This window comes from Leopardus geoffroyi, chromosome E2 (assembly GCF_018350155.1).
Source record: "Leopardus geoffroyi isolate Oge1 chromosome E2, O.geoffroyi_Oge1_pat1.0, whole genome shotgun sequence".
Classification (NCBI taxonomy): domain Eukaryota; kingdom Metazoa; phylum Chordata; class Mammalia; order Carnivora; family Felidae; genus Leopardus; species Leopardus geoffroyi.
In genome coordinates, this window is record NC_059335.1 from 10,558,808 (window position 1) to 10,576,834 (window position 18,027).

Consider the following 18,027-nt stretch of genomic DNA (forward strand, 5'->3'; position numbering starts at 1 on the left):
GCTCATCGTGGGTTCCACCTTGGGGCGTGTGCTGTTCTGGGTCGCAAGTCGTTTCATCCGTTCGTACTGCGCCACCTCCAGCTTGTGGGCAGTTCTGACGGGGACAGGGACCGTGAGCTTGGGTGACCCAGTTGTGGCAGCAGCCCGTGTGCCCACAGGGGCAGGGAGCGACTCTGGCGCTGATAGAAATAGACGCCAGCCACAGCGGGGCCCCCGGCCGCCTCGGACAATACCAATCCTGCTCTGGTCCACGTCTGGCCCAGCTGGCTTCACCTGACCCCAAAGGCTGGGATCCAAAGGCTTTGGCCCCAAAGGCTGGGATCCAAAGGCTTTGTCCCCAGAGGCTGGGATCTCAGGCTGATGTTATTTGGTCTCCAGAACTATCCACTGCGTGATCCAGAGGTCTGTGGTAAGCCACCCAATAAAAAGCGGGTGCAGCCCAGGGACCCTCCCCGAAGAGATAAGCTCTCACCAAATGACACTTCCTGTCCTGAAAACAATTCTTAGATCCTTGTATTCTTAGAGCTCCAAGGCCAAGGCAACGCAGGATATTCAGCCTCCCATCTTTCCTCCCAGAAAGCGGGTAAGGAGAGACTGAGTGAGAGGTTTCACTCTACCCAACACTGCCTTTACTTATTTTTATCTTGTTGAGATTTTATTTATTTAAAAAGTTTTTCGCGTTCATTGATTTATTTTTAATGCTTATTTATTTTTTATTTATTTTTTAATTTTTTTTTCAATGTTTATTTATTTTGGGGACAGAGAGAGACAGAGCATGAACGGGGGAGGGGCAGAGAGAGAGGGAGACACAGAATCAGAAACAGGCTCCAGGCTCTGAGCCATCAGCCCAGAGCCCGACGCGGGGCTCGAACTCACGGACCGCGAGATCGTGACCTGGCTGAAGTCGGACGCTTAACCGACTGCGCCACCCAGGCGCCCCCATGCTTATTTATTTTTGAGAGACAGCGAGAGAGAGCACGAGCAGGGAAGGGGCAGAGAGAGGGGGAGACACGGAATCCGAAGCAGGCCCCAAGGCTCCGAGCTGTCAGCACAGAGCCCGATGCGGGGCTCGAACTCGCAAACTGCTGCGAGATCGTCACCTGAGCAGAGGTCTGATGCTTAACCGACTGAGCCACGCAGGCGCCCCATATATCGTATTATTTAAAAAGAATTTTTTTAAACATGTATTTATTTTTTTGAGAGACAGAGACAGAGCATGAGCAGGGGAGGGAGAAGGAGACACAGAATCCAAAGCAGGCTCCAGGCTCTGAGCTGTCAGCACGGAACCTGACGCGGGGCTCGAACCCATGAACCATGAGATCATGACCTGAGCCGAAATCAAGAGTCAGATGCTTAACCGACTGACCCACCCAGGCACCTCTAACATTTTATTGTTACGTAACCTCTACACCGAACGTGGGGCTCGAACCTACAACCCTGCGATCAAGAGTCACACACTCCACTCGCTGACTGTGTCCATCAGGAGCCACTAACCAAGGCTATCTTTGAAAGTGTGGTCGATTTTATTTTCCAAAGATGGTCACAACAATGTCCACATCCCACATCCTCTTCTTGAGCCTTGTCTCTCTGGCATTTAGAGGTGGATTCTGGGGCTTGCCTGGGTGGCTCCGTCAGTTGAGAGCCCAACTTTGGCTCAGATCATGATCTCGCGGTTCAGGGGTTCGAGCCCCGTGTCGGGCTCTGTGCTGACAGCCCAGAGCCTGGGGCCCTGCTCTGGATTCTGTGTCTCCCTCTCTCTCTCTGCCTCTCCCCTGCTTGTCTCTGTCTCTCTCTCAAAAATAAATGCACGTTTAAAAAATTAAAATATATTTCTCCTTAACTTTGTTCAGAGGATTTGGTGAGATTATACACCTAAAGTGCCTGGCCAAGAACATGGGCCAGAGTAAGAGCTCATTAACTATTAGTCATGATTTGCCGTGACTGGTGGACAGCTGGATGTTGAGAGCCTCTTGCTGACAAGCCCAGTTGGTACTGGGCAGTCTCTCTCGAGCGATTAGGAACCTTCTTCTTGTTCTCTCATCTCCCACCAGTGGGCGCTCTGGTGACGTTAAGATCACAGCTCGTTGCCCCTTGTGTGCAGATCCGACTGTTCCCGGGACTGAGGGCTTGGGTGTCTTTATTTGAAGGGCACAGGACTCTCCAGGCCTTCGTTAAAAACAAGAAATCGAGCAGAACCACCGGCTTTTATTCCCCTTGTGTTGGTGGGAGAAACGTGCAACGATCTTCTGATTGAGAGAGGGAGGAGGCAAACCCTGTGCGCAGTTACTCCTTTTAATAATAGAAAGATGATGTTATCACCATGGCAACAAATGATCAAAGACGACGACCAATCGGAATCACAATCTTCTCCGGGAGGTTATTTTTCTCAAGAGAGAGCGACAGTTTCTAGGCGACTCTCACAAGACTCTCTTGTTCACACGATCCTTCCAAGGACAGCCTTAAAGGAACAGACCAGGAACGCAAGCCTGGGGACGGCACCAGAAGAGATGGGTGTTCCTGGGAATGGTCACAGGTCGTCACCTTAGGGGGCAGATTTTTTTAGATGGGCTTGGTTATGCAAAAGGGTATCTGTGTGTACCTGCAGGGACGAGAGAACCTCCTCACCTCTTTGTTTACATTAAAAAAAAAATGATTTTTTTAATTAAAAAGACCTTTTAATCCGGGCCCCTGGGTGGCTCGGTCGGTTAAGTGCCACACTTCAGCTCGGGTCATGATCTCAAGGTTCTGCGGGTTCGAGCCCCGCATGGGACTCTGTGCTGACGGCTCAGAGCCTGGAGCCTGCGTCGGATTCCGTGTCCCCCCTCTCTCTCTGCCCCTCCCCCACCCACACTCTGTCTCTCTCAAAAATAAAGAAACATGAAAAATGTCTTTCCAATTTTATTAATTTATATTTAAGACAAAGAGAGAGGGCAGGGGAGGGGGAGAGAGAGAATCCCAAGCCGGAGTTCACACTGACAGCACGGAGCCCCACACGGGCCCTGAACTCATGAACCTCGAGATCATGACCTGAACCAAAGTCAAGAGTTGGTTGCTTAACCGACTGAGCCACCCAGGTGCCCCTGGATGCTGCCATTTTGAAGCACTTAGTCTTGGGAGGGTTTGTCACACAGCAAGGGATACGTGACACACCTTTCGGGATCACGATCGGTGAGATCGTATATATTAAATGTGTGATACGCTGAAAAATCGGAATTACCATTATTATCACTTTCTACCTGCTGTGTCCCACCTCCACAGCCAACCCCTCCCAGATTCATATGTTGAAACCCTAACTCCCAACATCATGGTATTTGGAGGTGGGGCCTTTGGGAGGTAATTCGGTTTCAATGAGGTCATGCGGGCAGGGACCCCAGGATGGGATTGGTGTCCTTATAAGAAGAGAAAGAGATCCCAGGGCTTTCTCTGTTCCTCTCTCTCTCTCTCTCTCTCTCTCTGCCATACGAGCACACGACAAGAAGGCAGCCGTCTGCAAGCCAAGAAGCGGGGCTTCACCAGGAATCAAATCTGCTAGCACTTTGATCTTGGACTTCCCGGCCTCCAGAAAATAAATGCCTGTTGTTTAAGCTCCCCCAGCCTGTGGCATTTTATTAATGAAGCCTGAACAGGCTAATACACTGAGTCCCCTTTTCTGCCCAGAGGCTCAGCAGCCCTTGGGGTAACACGCCTCTCTCGTCCACCGCCATCCTTTACATGCCCCGGAACAAGGCCGTGCCCCAGATCAGCCTGAGTGGGCAGCGTCGAGAAAACGTTCTGTTTTCCTAGAATCCTTCCTTGGTTGTGGCAGGTGTAACAATCACCCTTCCTCTTGCTCCTTTTCCAGCCGGGCTCGGCCCAGAACAGAGATCCTCACATAGAAGCTGAAGGCGATGTAACAGAAGCCACTCTAGGTATTTCCAACGGAAGGAATTGAATGCCGGGGATTTATGACAACAGCATCGGAGAGGCCAGCAGAGCAAGAGCGAGACAAGGATGGTGGGGAGACTGAAAAGGAGGCGTGAGCTCCAGAGGCCAGGAGCCTCTGAAACAATTTTGCTCTAACGGTGACACCGTGTCCCCTTTACGGATGCTCCAGTTCAGTCCTCGCACCTGTGAGGTTGCAGGTCTTCCTGTTTTAGGGGCATCTCCCAATTTTGAAATTAAAAAAAAAAAAATTAGAGGGACGCCTGGGTGGCTCTGTCGGTTAAGCGCCCGATTTTGGCTCAGGTCACGATCTCACGGCTCATGAGTTCGAGCCCTGCGTTGGGCTCTGTGCTGATGGCTCAGAGCCTGGCGCCTGCTTCGGATTCTGGGTCTCCCTCTCTCTCTCTGCCCCACCCCTGCGCGGACTCTGTCTCTCTGTTTCTCTCTCTCAAAAATAAGTAAACATTAAAAAAAAAAAGAACATGCTGATGAAAATGTTCTAAAATTGATTGTGATGGTTGCACGAGTTGGTAAATATACCCCAAACCATTAAGTAAGTAGATGTTCAAAGGGTGGGGTTTATGGTATATGAGTCCTATCTCAATAAAGCTCGACAACGAAACTGCAATTGCTTTAACGTAAGTTTGCGTTTCCTTACATAAACTGACGAGAGGGGACATAGCGCACGGGTGCTTTGTGTAACTCCAGAAGCTTCTCTGTCATTTGTGCTCAAGGCGAATTAATTATTATTTTTTAAAGTTTATTTATTTTGAGAGAGAGAGAGAGAGAGCACGCATGAGCAGGGGAGGGGCAGAGAGAGTGGGAGAGAGAGAATCCCAAACAGGTTCCACTATCATCACAGAGCCTGACTCGGGACTCGATCCCACCAACCATGAGATCATGACTTGGGCCAAAATCAAGAGCCAGACGCCTAACCTGACTGAGCCCCCCAGGCACCCCTGTTATTCCACTGTGTGTGGAGCCCAACGTGGGGCTTGAACTCTCAATGCGGAGATCAGGACCCGGCTAAGATCAAGAGTTGGACGTTTAATCTACTGAGCCACCCAGGCGCCCCTGGACGAGTCAATAATAACTGGATTAGTGATGATATCATCGGGGTTAAATTTTACAAGCTTGAAGAATAAGTTCTAGCTCCTGTCAAAACCACTCAGTAATTAAACACACCTCCCTGTAGCAAACATGTGAGCCAAGTTTTGTGGTCTCCTCGGCCTCAAGGTCAAAGATGAAATGCCAGCTGGGATGAACAGAGATGCTTATGGGTAAAGACACCTCTTATTGGCTGGCCGTTGGCTAAGAAGCCAGCCGGGAGACACTATTTAGTCACGAAAATGAAATCATCTGTACTTTCAATCATTCATGCCTTTAAGAATGTTTAAAATTCTCCCTAATGTTTATTTATTTTTGAGAGACAGAGTGCAAGTTGGGGAGGGGCAGAGAGAGAGGGAGACACAGAATCGGAAGCAGGCGCCAGGCTCTGAGCCATCAGCACAGAGCCCGACGCAGGGCTCGAACTCACGAGCCGTGAGACCATGACCTGAGCTGAAGTCGGGCGCTTAACCGACAGAGCCACCCAGGCGCCCCTGTTTCGGTGTTAAAGATCAGAAGTGCAAGATGGACCTTCACAAGCTAAGATCAAGATGTCGGCAGGGCTTTAGCGGAGAATCTGTTCTCTCTCTCCTTGTCTTTTCCAGTTTCTAGAAGCCACATGCTTTCCTTGGCCCGTGGCCCCTTTCTGCGATCCTCAAAGCTGCAGGACAGGCCTTTCCCATGCGGCCGCTCGTCAGGTTCTCCCTTCCTGTCCCACCTCCACTGTTAAGGGTCCTTACACTGGCCACACTTGGGTAACCCAGGATAACTTCCATATTTTTAGGGAACTTGAGTTAACAGCTTGCATTCATAGGTTCCGAGGAATAGGACTCGGACATCTGTGGGGTCTCTTGTTCTGCACAGCGTAGACCAGGATTATTCTTTTGCGTGCGTGTGGACCCTAAGCATCATCCCTGGCCTCTACCCACTAGATGACGGTAACCCTGCCCTTGAACCCAGCTGTGACACCCAGGAAATTCTCATTGCCAAATGTCTCTCAGCGTCAGCGCCCAGTTGAGACTCGCGGTTCCAGGCCCCGGGGACCCAGAGGTGAGTGATGCAGGCCATTTCTTGCTCTCATGGGTTTTACGTTTCCCCAGTCGAACCAGCACATGTATCATACGTCACTGGGAGACGCTGTGTCCCCAGTCACTCCACGCCAGTCTCCCGTTTATACCTTTGGAACGTGCAACCTATGGGGTGCACGTAATTACAGCCAAGGCCGGATGGAACTTGGGCTCTGGTGACGGGGCTGGGCAGGAGAGCCACACAGGAAGCCATCAGCACAGAGGGGGACATCGGGACCTTCCCTGAGCCATGGAACTCCATGCGGCCTCATGAGTGACAGGTGTCAGCCTCTGACTTTGGTCCCTAGTGCCTCTGCTCTCTCTCTGATGGCTTCCTGTCTGCCTCCCTGGGGTCTCCTCTTCCATGGTCTGTGCCCCTCTCTCGGCTGCCCTGCCCGAGGCCAGACCCTGACGCTGCTAATCCCATGCTTTTCTCTCTCCTCCCTCCCCCTCCCCACCTGCACCTTTGCCCTCAGCCCGCTGCGTTCATTTCCTGGGGCTGCTGTGACGAATCACCCCACACCGAGCAGCTTAAAACAACATGTATGAATTCTCTTACCGGTTCTGGGGCACAGAAGTCTGACGCGGGCCACAGGGGGTTTATTTTAGCTGTTGGCCTGGCCTTGTTCCTTCTGGAGGCCCCAGGGAAGAACGCACCTCCTGACCTCTTCCAGCCTCCAGAGGCGCGCCTGCCTTCCTGGGCCGGCGGTCCCTCCACCTGCAGGGAAGCATCTTCCTCTCTTGTCCCACCTCTGCTTCCCTCCTTACCCCCCACCTTGCACCCCTCTTCCCTTGTATTAGTTTTCTAGGACCGCTGTAACCGAGCGTCCCAAACAGGGTGGCCTGAGACAACAGAAGGGTATTGTCTCATGGTTCTGGAGGCTAGAGGTTCAAAACTGAAAAGCCCTTCCTTGCCTTTTCCAGCTTCTGGGGGTGGCCTTGGCGGTCCCTGGCTCGTGGCTCCCGTTGTGTTGCAAGTGGACCCACCCACCCCAGATAATCCAGAAGATTCTCCCCGTCTCCCCGCCTTTTACCGATCTTATCTTTTTATTTAAAACTTTTTAATGTTAATTTTTGTGAGAGAGATAGAGAGACAGAGTGTGGGCAGGGGAGGGGCAGAGAGAGAGGGAGACACAGAATCTGAAGCAGGCTGTCCAGACTCTCGGCTGTCAGCACAGAGTCCGACGTGGAGCTCGAACTCACAAACAGTGAGAGCATGACCTGAGCCAAAGTCGGATGCTTAACCCACTGAGCCACCCAGGCGCCTCTTATCTTATCTTATCTTATCTTATCTTATCCTGAGATCAAGACCTGAGCTGAGATCAAGAGTTGGACGCTTAACCCACTGAGCCACCCAGGCACCCCCACAACCTTAATTTAAACATAGCCACACATTCCTTTTTGCCATGGAGAGTAACATTCACGGGTCCCAGGGATTAGGACGTAGGTATTTCTCGGGGGTCAGGATTCTGCGAACCATACAGCCCTCTCTCTGAGCTCTAGGCCTGGGTGGCCGAAGGCCTCCTGGATGCCCCCTCCCTGGATGCTCAATGCGTTATTTTTAGTATAAGTATATCCCAAGTGTTGCATGGGATATACTTACACTTTTTACCAAAAAAAATTTTGTTTTTCAAAATTCAAATTTAACTAGTCATCCTGTGTTTTTTCTGGCAACGCAACTACGAAGTTAAAGTTGTTACGGGGCGCCTGGGTGGCTCAGTCGGTCAAGCGCCCAACTCCCCGATTTCGGCTCGGGTCACGATCTCACGGCGGTGAGATCGAGCCCCGGTCGGGTTCCGCGCTGAGCGTGGCGCCTGCTTGGGATTCTCTCTCCCTCCCTCCCTGCCACTGCTCCTGTGTGCATGCGCTCTCTCTCTCTCAAAAAAAAAAAAAAATTGTTAGAAATAAAACTTCCCGTCTTGTCACGTCCCCTGCCGTTTGCCATCCCTTCCCACCAGATGGAGCCCTGGTCACATTGATGATCACCTTAGCCTGTCTCCTTAGGAGAGGCGACCTCTAGCATGGCCTCCTGGTATTCGCACGATCCTGGGGTCTATGCCCCTGTGAGTGTAGGCTGGACCTGGTGACAGGCTTCTAACAAATAAATGGCGAAAGGGACGGGATGCCCCTTCAGGGATTAGGTTACAAAAAGACTGACTTCTGTCCTGGCCACACTCTCTGTCTTGCGGTGCCTGGCTGCCATATTGGGAGCTGCCGGATGGACAGGCCCACGGGCGGGGACTCATGTCTGTCCCCAACAACCTGCGAGCCCCTGAGGCCTGCCCACGGCCAGGTGAGTGAGTTTGGAAGCAGTCTTCTGCCTCGAGATGACAGCAGCCTTTTTAAAAAAAAATTTTTTTTTAACGTTTACTTATTTTTGGAAGGGGGGCGGGTAGGGGCACAGAGCGAGGGAGACACAGCATCGGAAGCAGGCTCCAGGCTCCGAGCCGTCAGCCCAGAGCCCGACACGGGCCTCGAACCCACGGACCGCGAGATCACGACCCGAGCCGAAGTCGGACGCTTCACCAGCCCAGCCACCGGGCACCCCAGCCAAGTCCTCAGCTCCGTCCCTCCTGCAGGAACGCCCTTGACATTGGACACATCAGGATGAGTGGGAGAAACACTGTTCCGTAGAAACTTCGCTTCTGGCGGAAGGAACGATCAGCGGAAGGGTATCTAGAAGAGCCTTGGGCTCTTATTTCAACGGGCTCGTGGAAGGGAAGTGATCCTTTCCTGATGTGACGGAGAAGACCCACGACGATTTATTCTTTAAAAAATAGAGGCCGGTTAACCTCGTCGTCACCATGGCAACAAATAGCCAAGGGAGACAGCCAACCAGAAACGTAGGCTGCCTTGGGGGGCCGTTTCTCTTTGGCTATTGCAACAATTTCTAAGAGACTCTCCCAGGCTCTTGCTCAAATTCTTTCCAAGGACAGGCTTAAGTGAACAAGGGAACCGGCGAGGTTGGTAACGGAGGCTATTGGCTGCCCAGGAAAACCAGATAGATGCTTGGGGAATGGTTTCAATCTGTCACCTTCTTGAAGCCGATTCTCTCCCCCTCACCCCCCCCCCCACCCCCACCCCCGGAAGCTGATTCTGTAGATGGATTTTATGATGCAAAATAGTATCTCTCCCACTGCCACTGCGGGAGAGAAATAATATCTCCATCTCTCTCTCTCTCTTTCTCTCTCAATGTTTAAAAATTATTCTTGCAGTGGGCATGAGGTCACGTCAGTCACCGATAGTGTTGATTGGCTGATCTAACAGCCACTAACCACTCCTCTCCCATTTGCCACCTCATACTAAAGTGGTGAAAAAAGCCAGCTCTCCTTTTTCCTAGACTCCTTTGTAGGGGCAGGTAGGCAGTGACCCAGTTCTGGCCAATGAGTGTGCTGGCCGCTTTTGGGAAATAGGTTTGTGACTGGATAAAAGAGGAGAAGCAGGATAGGAGAGGGCTGTCACCACCCCACCCATCCATTTTTTTACCAGTTGTGGGAGAAGGTGATGTCCGGAGCTCAGCAGCCATGTTGTGACCGTGAGGCAATAAACTGGAAGGCAAAGAGCAACAATTGGAGGAATAGAACAATTCTGGGTTCTCAATAGCATACTTGACCTGCTAACTAAACCCAGAAGCCTCTTTCCTCCAAAGCTGTAATTAAGAAACTAAGAAATATCTTTATATCTTTATGCCTGCTATCAGTTTGGTTTTCTCTGATTTGTAACCAAAACATCCCTAGCTGACCCGTGCTCACACTTGAGCAGGGCTCCCAAACTCAAATATCCATAGAGACACCAGGCAGCTGATGTGAGGGAGAGAAGTGGGCCGAACAAGGACTCTAGGCGCCTCTAGATTTTGTTCAAGTAGAAGACAGAACTTCTTTGGGGGTGCCTGGGTGGCTCAGTCGGTTAAGCGTCTGACTTTAGCTCAGGTCACGATCTCCCTGTTTGTGAGTTTGAGCCCTACTTTGGCCTCTGTACTGTCAGCACAGAGCCCACTTTGGATCCTCGGTCTTCCTCTCTCGCTGTTCCTCCCCACTTGTGCGCATTCTCTCTCTCTCTCTCTCTCTCTCTCTAAAAAATAAACATTGAAAGAAAGAAAGAAGGAAAGAAAGAGAGAAAGAAGGGAAGAAGGAAAGAAGGAAAGAAGGAGAGAAAGAAAGAAAGAAAGAAAGAAAGAAAGAAAGAAAGAAAGAGAAAGAAAAAAGGAAAGGAGAGAAAGAAAGAAAGAAAGAAAGAAAGAAAGAAAGAAAGAAAGAAAGAAAGAGCTTTTTTGACCTTAATCAGCCTCACCCTGGTCAGGGGGTAGTCAAGCGACTCAGTACTGGCCAAAGGTATATAAAAGGAGGTCTGCTGAGGAATTCTGGGAGAAGGTGTTCCCACCCTTAACGAAGAGAAATGTCCTGCTTTCTGCGGTCCCCTGCTTCCTGTCTTTGAACACGGTGTGTGATGTGATGTCTGGAGCTGCTGCAGCTATCTTGTGACTCTCCTCTTGTGAGGAGAGGCCAGGAGAATCACAGACTCTGAAACTGACATTGTTGGGCTGCTAATTCAAACCCCAGCAACTTCCACTGCTTGACTTTCTTGCCTGTGTGTGAGCCACTATATGCTGAAGATTCTGTGACTCGTCCCAGAAAATCTCTTTAATGGTGCACTGGGCTTCCTTTTTTGCCCTGTAATGATTCTCCGCTGTAATTTCACTGCCTGTCTCACTGTTCCCTAGATCTAGACAGGGCAGAAACTGCAGACTCCTGCACAGGCAGAAGGTGCTTTCCAGAAAAGAAGGAATTTGCCCGTGAGGCCATTACAGACCTTTTACCACTTACCCCCAAGCCAAATCCTAATGCAGGAGCCCGCGCTGGGATGGAGAATTGGAGAAAATCAGCTAGCCCGTTGCTTTCGCGGGAACTTCTGAGGGAGCCACGTGTCCCCCGCTGCATGTGTGGCTTTCACTTTCATGAGTTAGGCAGAAGATGAACCAGGAATGGTCAGGATCTCTGTGCTGCTTTTAGACTCTGCCCACACACTCTCGGATGCTCTTCCCTTCCAGAGGTGGAGCTTACGTCTACTCCCCGTGAGTGAGGTCTGGACACAGAGGCTCACTTTCAACAAACGGAAAATGGCAGGAGTGGCTGCGTGTGGCTTCTGAGGCATTGTGTGAGAAGGCCTCGAGGCCTCCGTGCTCTCCCTCTGCCAACGCGCGTTCCGGGGGAAGCCGACTGCCGCGTCAGTCCCACAGGGAGGCCTACATGAGGAGAGGCACTGGCTGTCCAGCCAACAGCCACGGGAGTGAGCCATCTGGGAAGCATGCCCTCCGGCCCCGGACAAGCCTTCGGATGACAGCGGCCCCACGCCGACATCCTGATTGCACATTCAGGACAGACCTCGAGCCAGAAGCACCCAGAGGCAGCTCCCAGATTCCTGACCCTCAGAAAATGTGAGATAGGAACCCACATTGTTGCTTTACGCTGCTAGGCTTGGGGACAATTTCCAACCCAGCAATAGGTGACCCGTACAGACTCTTTGTGGTTCCCCGTCCTGGTTCCGGGGAATACGCTCTGTTAATTTCTTGGGAGCAGTATCACTTAGGGGGATAGAGTATCTGTCATCCTTCTTGTTTTATGATTCTCCCTTCATCCCTAATCACGTCCAAAGATTTCATACCTGTGCTTCATGAACGCTGTAGCAACAGAACTCGGAATCAGAGTCGGTGGTGGCTGAAGAAGCCATAAAGCCCACCGAGGAACCTTGGCATTGATAGGACGGATCCGAGACACGTGTCTCCCTGCGTGGCCTTCACCCATAGTGAATACAGTGGGGGCCCAGACCCCAAAAGAGGGGGCCGGGGAGGAGATGAGGAGGTGCCCCGTCCCCACTGCAAGTCCTGGGACCACAGCTGGAGAAAGAGAGAGAAGGAGGATGGAGTTTGAAACAGAATTGGATGGGGGTGCCTGGGAGGCACTCGAGTCAGTCGAGCGGCCGACTTCGGCTCAGGTCACGATCTCGCGGTTCGGGAGTTCGAGCCCCGCCTGGGGCTCTGTGCTGACGGCTCGGAGCCTGGAGCCTGCTTCGGATTCTGTGTCTCCCTCTCTCTCTGCCCCTCCCCCGCTTGCACACACACACACACACACACACACACACACACGCACACGCACACTCTCCCTCTCTCGAAAATTAAATGAATGTCAAAAAAATTTTTTTTTCATTTTAAAAAATAAACAGGATTGGAGGGACTTTTCTCCCACCAAATGTGATTGGGCTGGGCCCAAGAAGCCATTGAGGGATGGGAAAGGAAGATTGTAGGTGGTCCATTCAGGTGCGGACACAAAATGAAAAGGTTTCGTGTCTCCCCACTCTGCACCCACTCGATTTCAGAGCTCTCAGTTACATCAGTGTGTCCAGCCTGGACCTGGGGAAGCCCATTTCCAACCCGCTTCCTCGGCCGGTCCCTTCTCTCCTTCGTCCAGAGAGGACGGCTGGAGGCAGAAATGACACAAAAATACTTAAAACCCATATGACCAGCACCCAGCCATCAGAGGGCTGCTGGCTAGCATCCCCACTAGAGCACAGACCAAGGACCAGGGGGCCACGTGGGTTATCAGCCTTGACCGTGGGGCCCTCTTATCTCCAAATTACAAATGCGTCCCTGCTCTGGGCCTGAGAAGCCTGGGTGTGGACAAGGCTTGTACTGGGTGAGGCGACCCGGGGCGGGGAGTGGTGGGTGTGGGGGGGAAACAGGATGCAGATCGGTGACAGGGCAGTCCCAGGGTGGTGGCCCAACCTCAGACACTCCCCTCCCCCTTCATCCAGAGCACACTGAGACCAGACCAGAAGGCTCCATTCGCTTCCCTGAGGGGCCCCAGGGGACAGGGGCTCCAGGAGAGGAGCCCAGAGATGCTCCGCCCTCCTGCCCCGCCCCCAGGCTGCTGCAGAGGCCACTCAGACCAGGGCCATCGCCCCCAGGGAGGACAGGCTTCCTCCCCAGCCCCAGGGCATCCTGACTGCTGCCAGGTGACTCAGTCACTGTCCCTTGGAGGTCCCTGCAGCCCTGAAGGAGACTGCTTCCCGTGCAACTGAAGCATTCTGGTGTCCCGAGGAGGGGGTAGGACAGTGCAGTCCGGCCGTGGGGACACCCCCAGGCCCCTGTGCCTTCCTGGAGAGGTGGAGGGAGGGCCCCCCTGGCACGATGGGCCCGTCACCGCCTGGGGACGGGAACTCTGGCCCAGGCACACACGCAGCCCCAGGACGAGGGGACGAGAAACAGCAGCCAGCCCAGAACGAGGGTCCACTTCCCCACCCAGACACCGCCGGGCACCGAAGCAGCTACGCGGGGACAGCAGGTGCTGACCGGACAGCGCGGAGCCAAGAGCCTGGGGGCTCAGGGCTGGGCTGCAGCTCCCTCCTGGGGACATTCCGTCCTCTCAACACAAGACCCTGGGCGGCTCCTGCCCTGGCTGGACTGGCCCTGCCCCCTCAGGCGCCGCCTCGGGGTCCTTCCCGTGTTTCATTCACTCAGAGAGAGAAACGGGGACCCTTCACCCTCTTCAGCCGGGGCTGCAAAGACAGCGCCTAGGGGTCGGTCAGCCCACGGGACCCGAGGAAGGGGACAGCTGTAGGGACAACGGGGATGGGGGGTGAGGGGACCCCAGGCCTGTTGGAAGTGCGCTGCCCTCACTGCCACGGACAGAAGCCAGAAATCGGGATTTTATGTGATCTACCCAGAGGTGCAAATTTTGGCCAATAATTGAGATGTCTGGGAATCCCTGGGCGGCCTGAGTGGCAGATTCAGCCTGGGACGGTGGCAGGTGGCCGGCCTTGGCCTTGAGGAGCTGGGTCCCTTGTCCCAGCTGTGGCTGAGGGGGGCAGGGCTGGTGCTCTTTCCCTTTCTTCCTCCTCCTCCTCCCCTGCCCCCACCCTTCCCACCTCTCCTCTTCTCCCACGGGACCTCTCCCCTCCCCTAGGGGCTGCCCCCTCTGCCCCTCACATTCCTCTCTCTGGAATCATCTCCTCCCCCAAGCAGGGAGGATCAGCCTTCAGGCCTCGGCTACACGTGGGGACAGTGGGTGTCAACCCACTGCCCAGCTGGGTGGCGGGGGCTCCATCCCAGATCCCAGGCCCCGTGAGACTGGCTGGGGTGGGGGGACAGTGGCCCACAGACGCTGGCCAGAAGCAGGTCTCCGGAACCATGGGGGCCTCCGGAGAGCCAGAAGGAACTCTCTGGCACGGCTGGCCTTCCCACTGTCCATGTCCCCCCACTGTCACCTCCCCCCCATGCTAACCGGGTGCCATCTGGGTGGCCCGAGACACCGGCCCATCACCTGGGGCTGCTGCCTTCCGGAGGGGCCGAATCTCTCTCCTTCTTCCCTGGGGATCGTCCTGCCACCTGCAAAGGAGGGACAGAGAGGGACACGGGAGGCCGGCGGCGGGTGGCTCAGCAGAGCGCGGGTCCCAGGGTGAAACCGGGAGGCCGCCTCTGTCGCAGGGCGCCGGGGGAGGGGGTTGCCGGGATGGGGGGGTGAGGCCGCGCATCTCCGGGTTCCCCTAGCGGCACTGGGGGGGTCAGTCTCTGGCCGCCACGACCCTTCTCACTACCGGCCGACTTGGAGACGGGGGTGGCGGAGGGAGAGCAGCTGACCCCTGGCCTCGCCGGCCTCCGCAAGGGCCCCGGCGCCCCTTCTTTTCCCGGTTCACCGCCTTCCCCTCGGGAGCGACGCCAGCCCCATCCCACCCCCACCCTGCCGCGGCCTCCGCCTCCGCCTCCCCTGCCCCCACCCCGCCTCCTGCCCGAGCCCGACCGGGCGGCGCCCGCTTGGCCCGCGGCCTCCTGGACGCCCCGGCCTCGGGCCCCGACTCCCCGCTCCGCGCGGCCTCCGGCGCCGCCTCCGAGCCCGCGCCCGGCTCGCCTCCCGCGCGCCCGCACCTCCCGCCTTCCCAGGCGCCTTCCTTGGCGTCGCTCGTCAGCCCCGCCGGGTCCCCGCGCCCGTGGAGGGGGGCTCGGGCTCGGCCAGGCTGGAAATGCGCTCCCGGCGGCTCCCGCGGCCCGCGGCCTTCCGCAGGACCACGGCGTCCACCCGGCGGCCCGCCTCGTCCACCTTCTCGCGGGCTCCCCGAGTGTCCCGGCGCGGGACGGGCAAGACCGCGGGGAGGGCCTCTGTCTGGCCTCGCTTGTCGCTCCAGCCCAGTGACTCCATCACCCAAGCGACTTTCCGCATCTCCCCTCCCCGCCACCGGCCCACGGGGCCCACGGGGCCGCACAGGCCGCGACGGCCACAAACTCGGGACTGTCCACCCTCTCGTCTCCTGGCTCCCCGTTTCGCTGTGACTGGCTTTCGGAAGCGTCGCTGTCCCTGGGCTCCTGCTGCCACGTGTCTCTCACCGCCAGCAGGGCCACTAAAGCCGGGCCGCGCCCCCCTGGGCACCGGGCTTCTCCCCTGTGGAGGCTGAGGGCCTCGCCCCCGGGCTCTGCCTCCGCCGCTCCTGCTTGGCTTTGTCCGTCCCGTCACCAGGGCCAAGAACTCGCGGGGACCCGCTCCTCCGCCCACGTCGCTCTGCAGGGTCCACTCCTTCTTCCTGAGCTCCTTGGCGGCCTCCTGGAGCGGGCGTGGGGCGCTCAGGTCGTCCTGGGCTAGCTCCCGGATCACCATCCCCAGAGAGTCGTCGGACTCCCGCCTGGCTCTCTCTCCTGGCCCTGCTGGGCCCACCTGTTGCCTCCGGCTGTGTTTCTTGAGCCCGGCGGCCCTTCCCTGGGGGGAGCCGGCCTTCCTGGGGGCGGGCCCTGAGCCCTGGGCCTGGGTCTCCGAAGCCAAGCGGGAGAGGGGGCGTGTCCCCGGGGCCTGCAGCGCCTGCGGCCTGCCTCCGAGGGCCTCTCATCCAGCAGCAGGCCTTTCATCTGTCTCAGGACCCTTGTGTCCTCCGCGCGGTCGTGACACAGAACCCTCCGGATGCCGCCCTTCCCCGGGATCTGTCTGGGCACGGAGGCGTGATTTATGGCCCCTGCAAACTCCACCTGGCGGCCTCGGCCTTCTGGTCCCTTGCGGCCCTAGTGTTGCACGGCCTGCACGTGCCGGGGTGGGGGTGGGGGGGCAGGAAGGCCGGCTGCAAGACGGCTTTGACGGCTGCCTCCTCCAGGCCCTCCGGGAGGCCGGTGACCAGTAGGGCCCCGTGCATGTCCGCGCGCAGCCCCTTGCCCCAGTGGCGCAAAAGCTTGGCGCCCATGGTGCCTCCTGCCCACGGGCACCGATCGTGGGGCGGGGAGAAGCCCGCAGGGGACTCGGGCTGGGGCGCCCTGTGCAAATCCGGCCCTGGAACAGCGCTGCAGGCCTTGGGGTTCAGGTTCCAGCCAATGTGGCAAGGCTGAGAGCTGGGGGTCTCGGGGCTCCCTCTGCCTCTAGCCGGCTGATGCAGCAGCCTTTCTGACGCCCCCTCTCCTGGGCTATTGGAGGATCCGGGGGTGGGGGGGGGAGCTTACGTGTCTTTGCTGGTTTGACCAGGCTCCCTGCAGGCCTGGCCATGAGACCAGCCTGGGTGAGGTGTCTGGGAGCAGCACCCTCCCCCCCCCACCCCACCCCCCAACTGCTGGCCCCTCCTGGGTTGGATCCCTGGTCTCCCGCTCCAGCCAAGTGTGAACAGGCACCGCCTTCTTCTTCATTCTGGCAGTTTCTCTCTGCCAAGCCTGGTGCTGGCATCCGTCTCTCCGAGGTGGCTGTTGCCATCTCCATGGCAACCACTTTTAGGCTGTTGCCAGGGGCTGAGCATTTGTGTTACAGAGCTCACTGGGCCCTTTCATGATTCAGGACGGTGCATCTCACCCAGAGAACTGGGTCTCACTGACCCGGGGCCAATCTCCTGGAACCGGGCTTTTAATTGGGGGGGGGGGGTTACTCTGCATCTGGGGTGAGTTTAATGTTCAGGGCCAGAAGGCAGGGTCTGAATTGAAGCTAAACCTGGGTGTGACAGGGCAAGAGAAGCCTTGCTTAGGCAGGGCTGCATGCCCAGAGGTGGCCGGATGAGACCCAGGCTGAGCGGGCGGGGCTTTGGGCTTCTGGGGAGAGCCCCTGGGACACCACTAATAATCATATCATAGGGACCCCTAGGAGCTCACTTTAATAATATCTCAATAACTGCCCCCATGGACACTCAAAGCGCTGCCCCAGTGTGTTTCAGGGCTGCCGCACCCCACGATGCTTCCAGAACAGTCTCCTCAAGCCCCAGGCCTTGCCCCTCCTCTCCCCTGCCCACCCCTCCTCTCTGGGCACGCTGTGGTGGTGAGCCAGTCCCAGACCACAGGAGGAACGCCCCTCCTTCTATCTGGGCAAGATATGAGATGTGAAATCAGCGATTTCTTTTTCTTTTTCTTTTTTAGGTTTATGTATTTTTGAAAGAGACAATGTTTGAGTGGGGGAGGGACAGAGAGAGAGAGGGGACACAGAATCTGAAGCAGGCTCTGTGCTGTGCTGTCATCACAGACCCGACGTGGGGCTCGAACTCACGAACCATGAGATCATGACCTGAGCTGAAGTTGGACACTTATCTGACTAAGCCACCCGGGGTCCCTCTTTTTTGTGTGAGAGAGTGGGGGGGGGGGTAGGGAGCACGTGAGTGAAGGGCAGAGAGAGAAAGAGAATCCCATGAGGATCAGAGAGAGAGAAAGAGAGAGAGAGAGAAGCGGGTCTTGCCCGAAGCAGGGCTCGAACTCCCGAACCGTGAGAGCATGACCTGAGCCCAAGTCAGATGCTTACCCGACTGAGCCACCCAGGCGCCCTCAGTGATGTCTTTCTCCTCAGCCTACCTGTGGCCGAGATGCCAGTCTGCCCAAGCATGCCGTGTCTGACAAATTGCTCGCTGATGGTCTGCTCCAGCGGGGGCAGTGAGACTGCCTTCACTGGTCCCCTGTTGGTATGAGACCTGGGGTCCCTGGAGGGAAGCGAGAAGCCCC

The 18,027-nt window shown here is 56.0% G+C and overlaps 1 long non-coding RNA gene across 1 annotated transcript; it reads right to left on the reverse strand.

Moving 5' to 3' along the window:
• Nucleotides 1–9,580: 9,580 nt before the first annotated feature.
• On the reverse strand, nt 9,581–14,805 carry LOC123578151. The gene is made up of 4 exons (XR_006702250.1): nt 14,411–14,805; nt 11,757–11,988; nt 10,919–11,177; nt 9,581–9,643 (listed from the first exon to the last, which is right to left on the reverse strand). It is a non-coding gene; the product is annotated as an uncharacterized LOC123578151 (long non-coding RNA).
• Nucleotides 14,806–18,027: the final 3,222 nt, after the last annotated feature.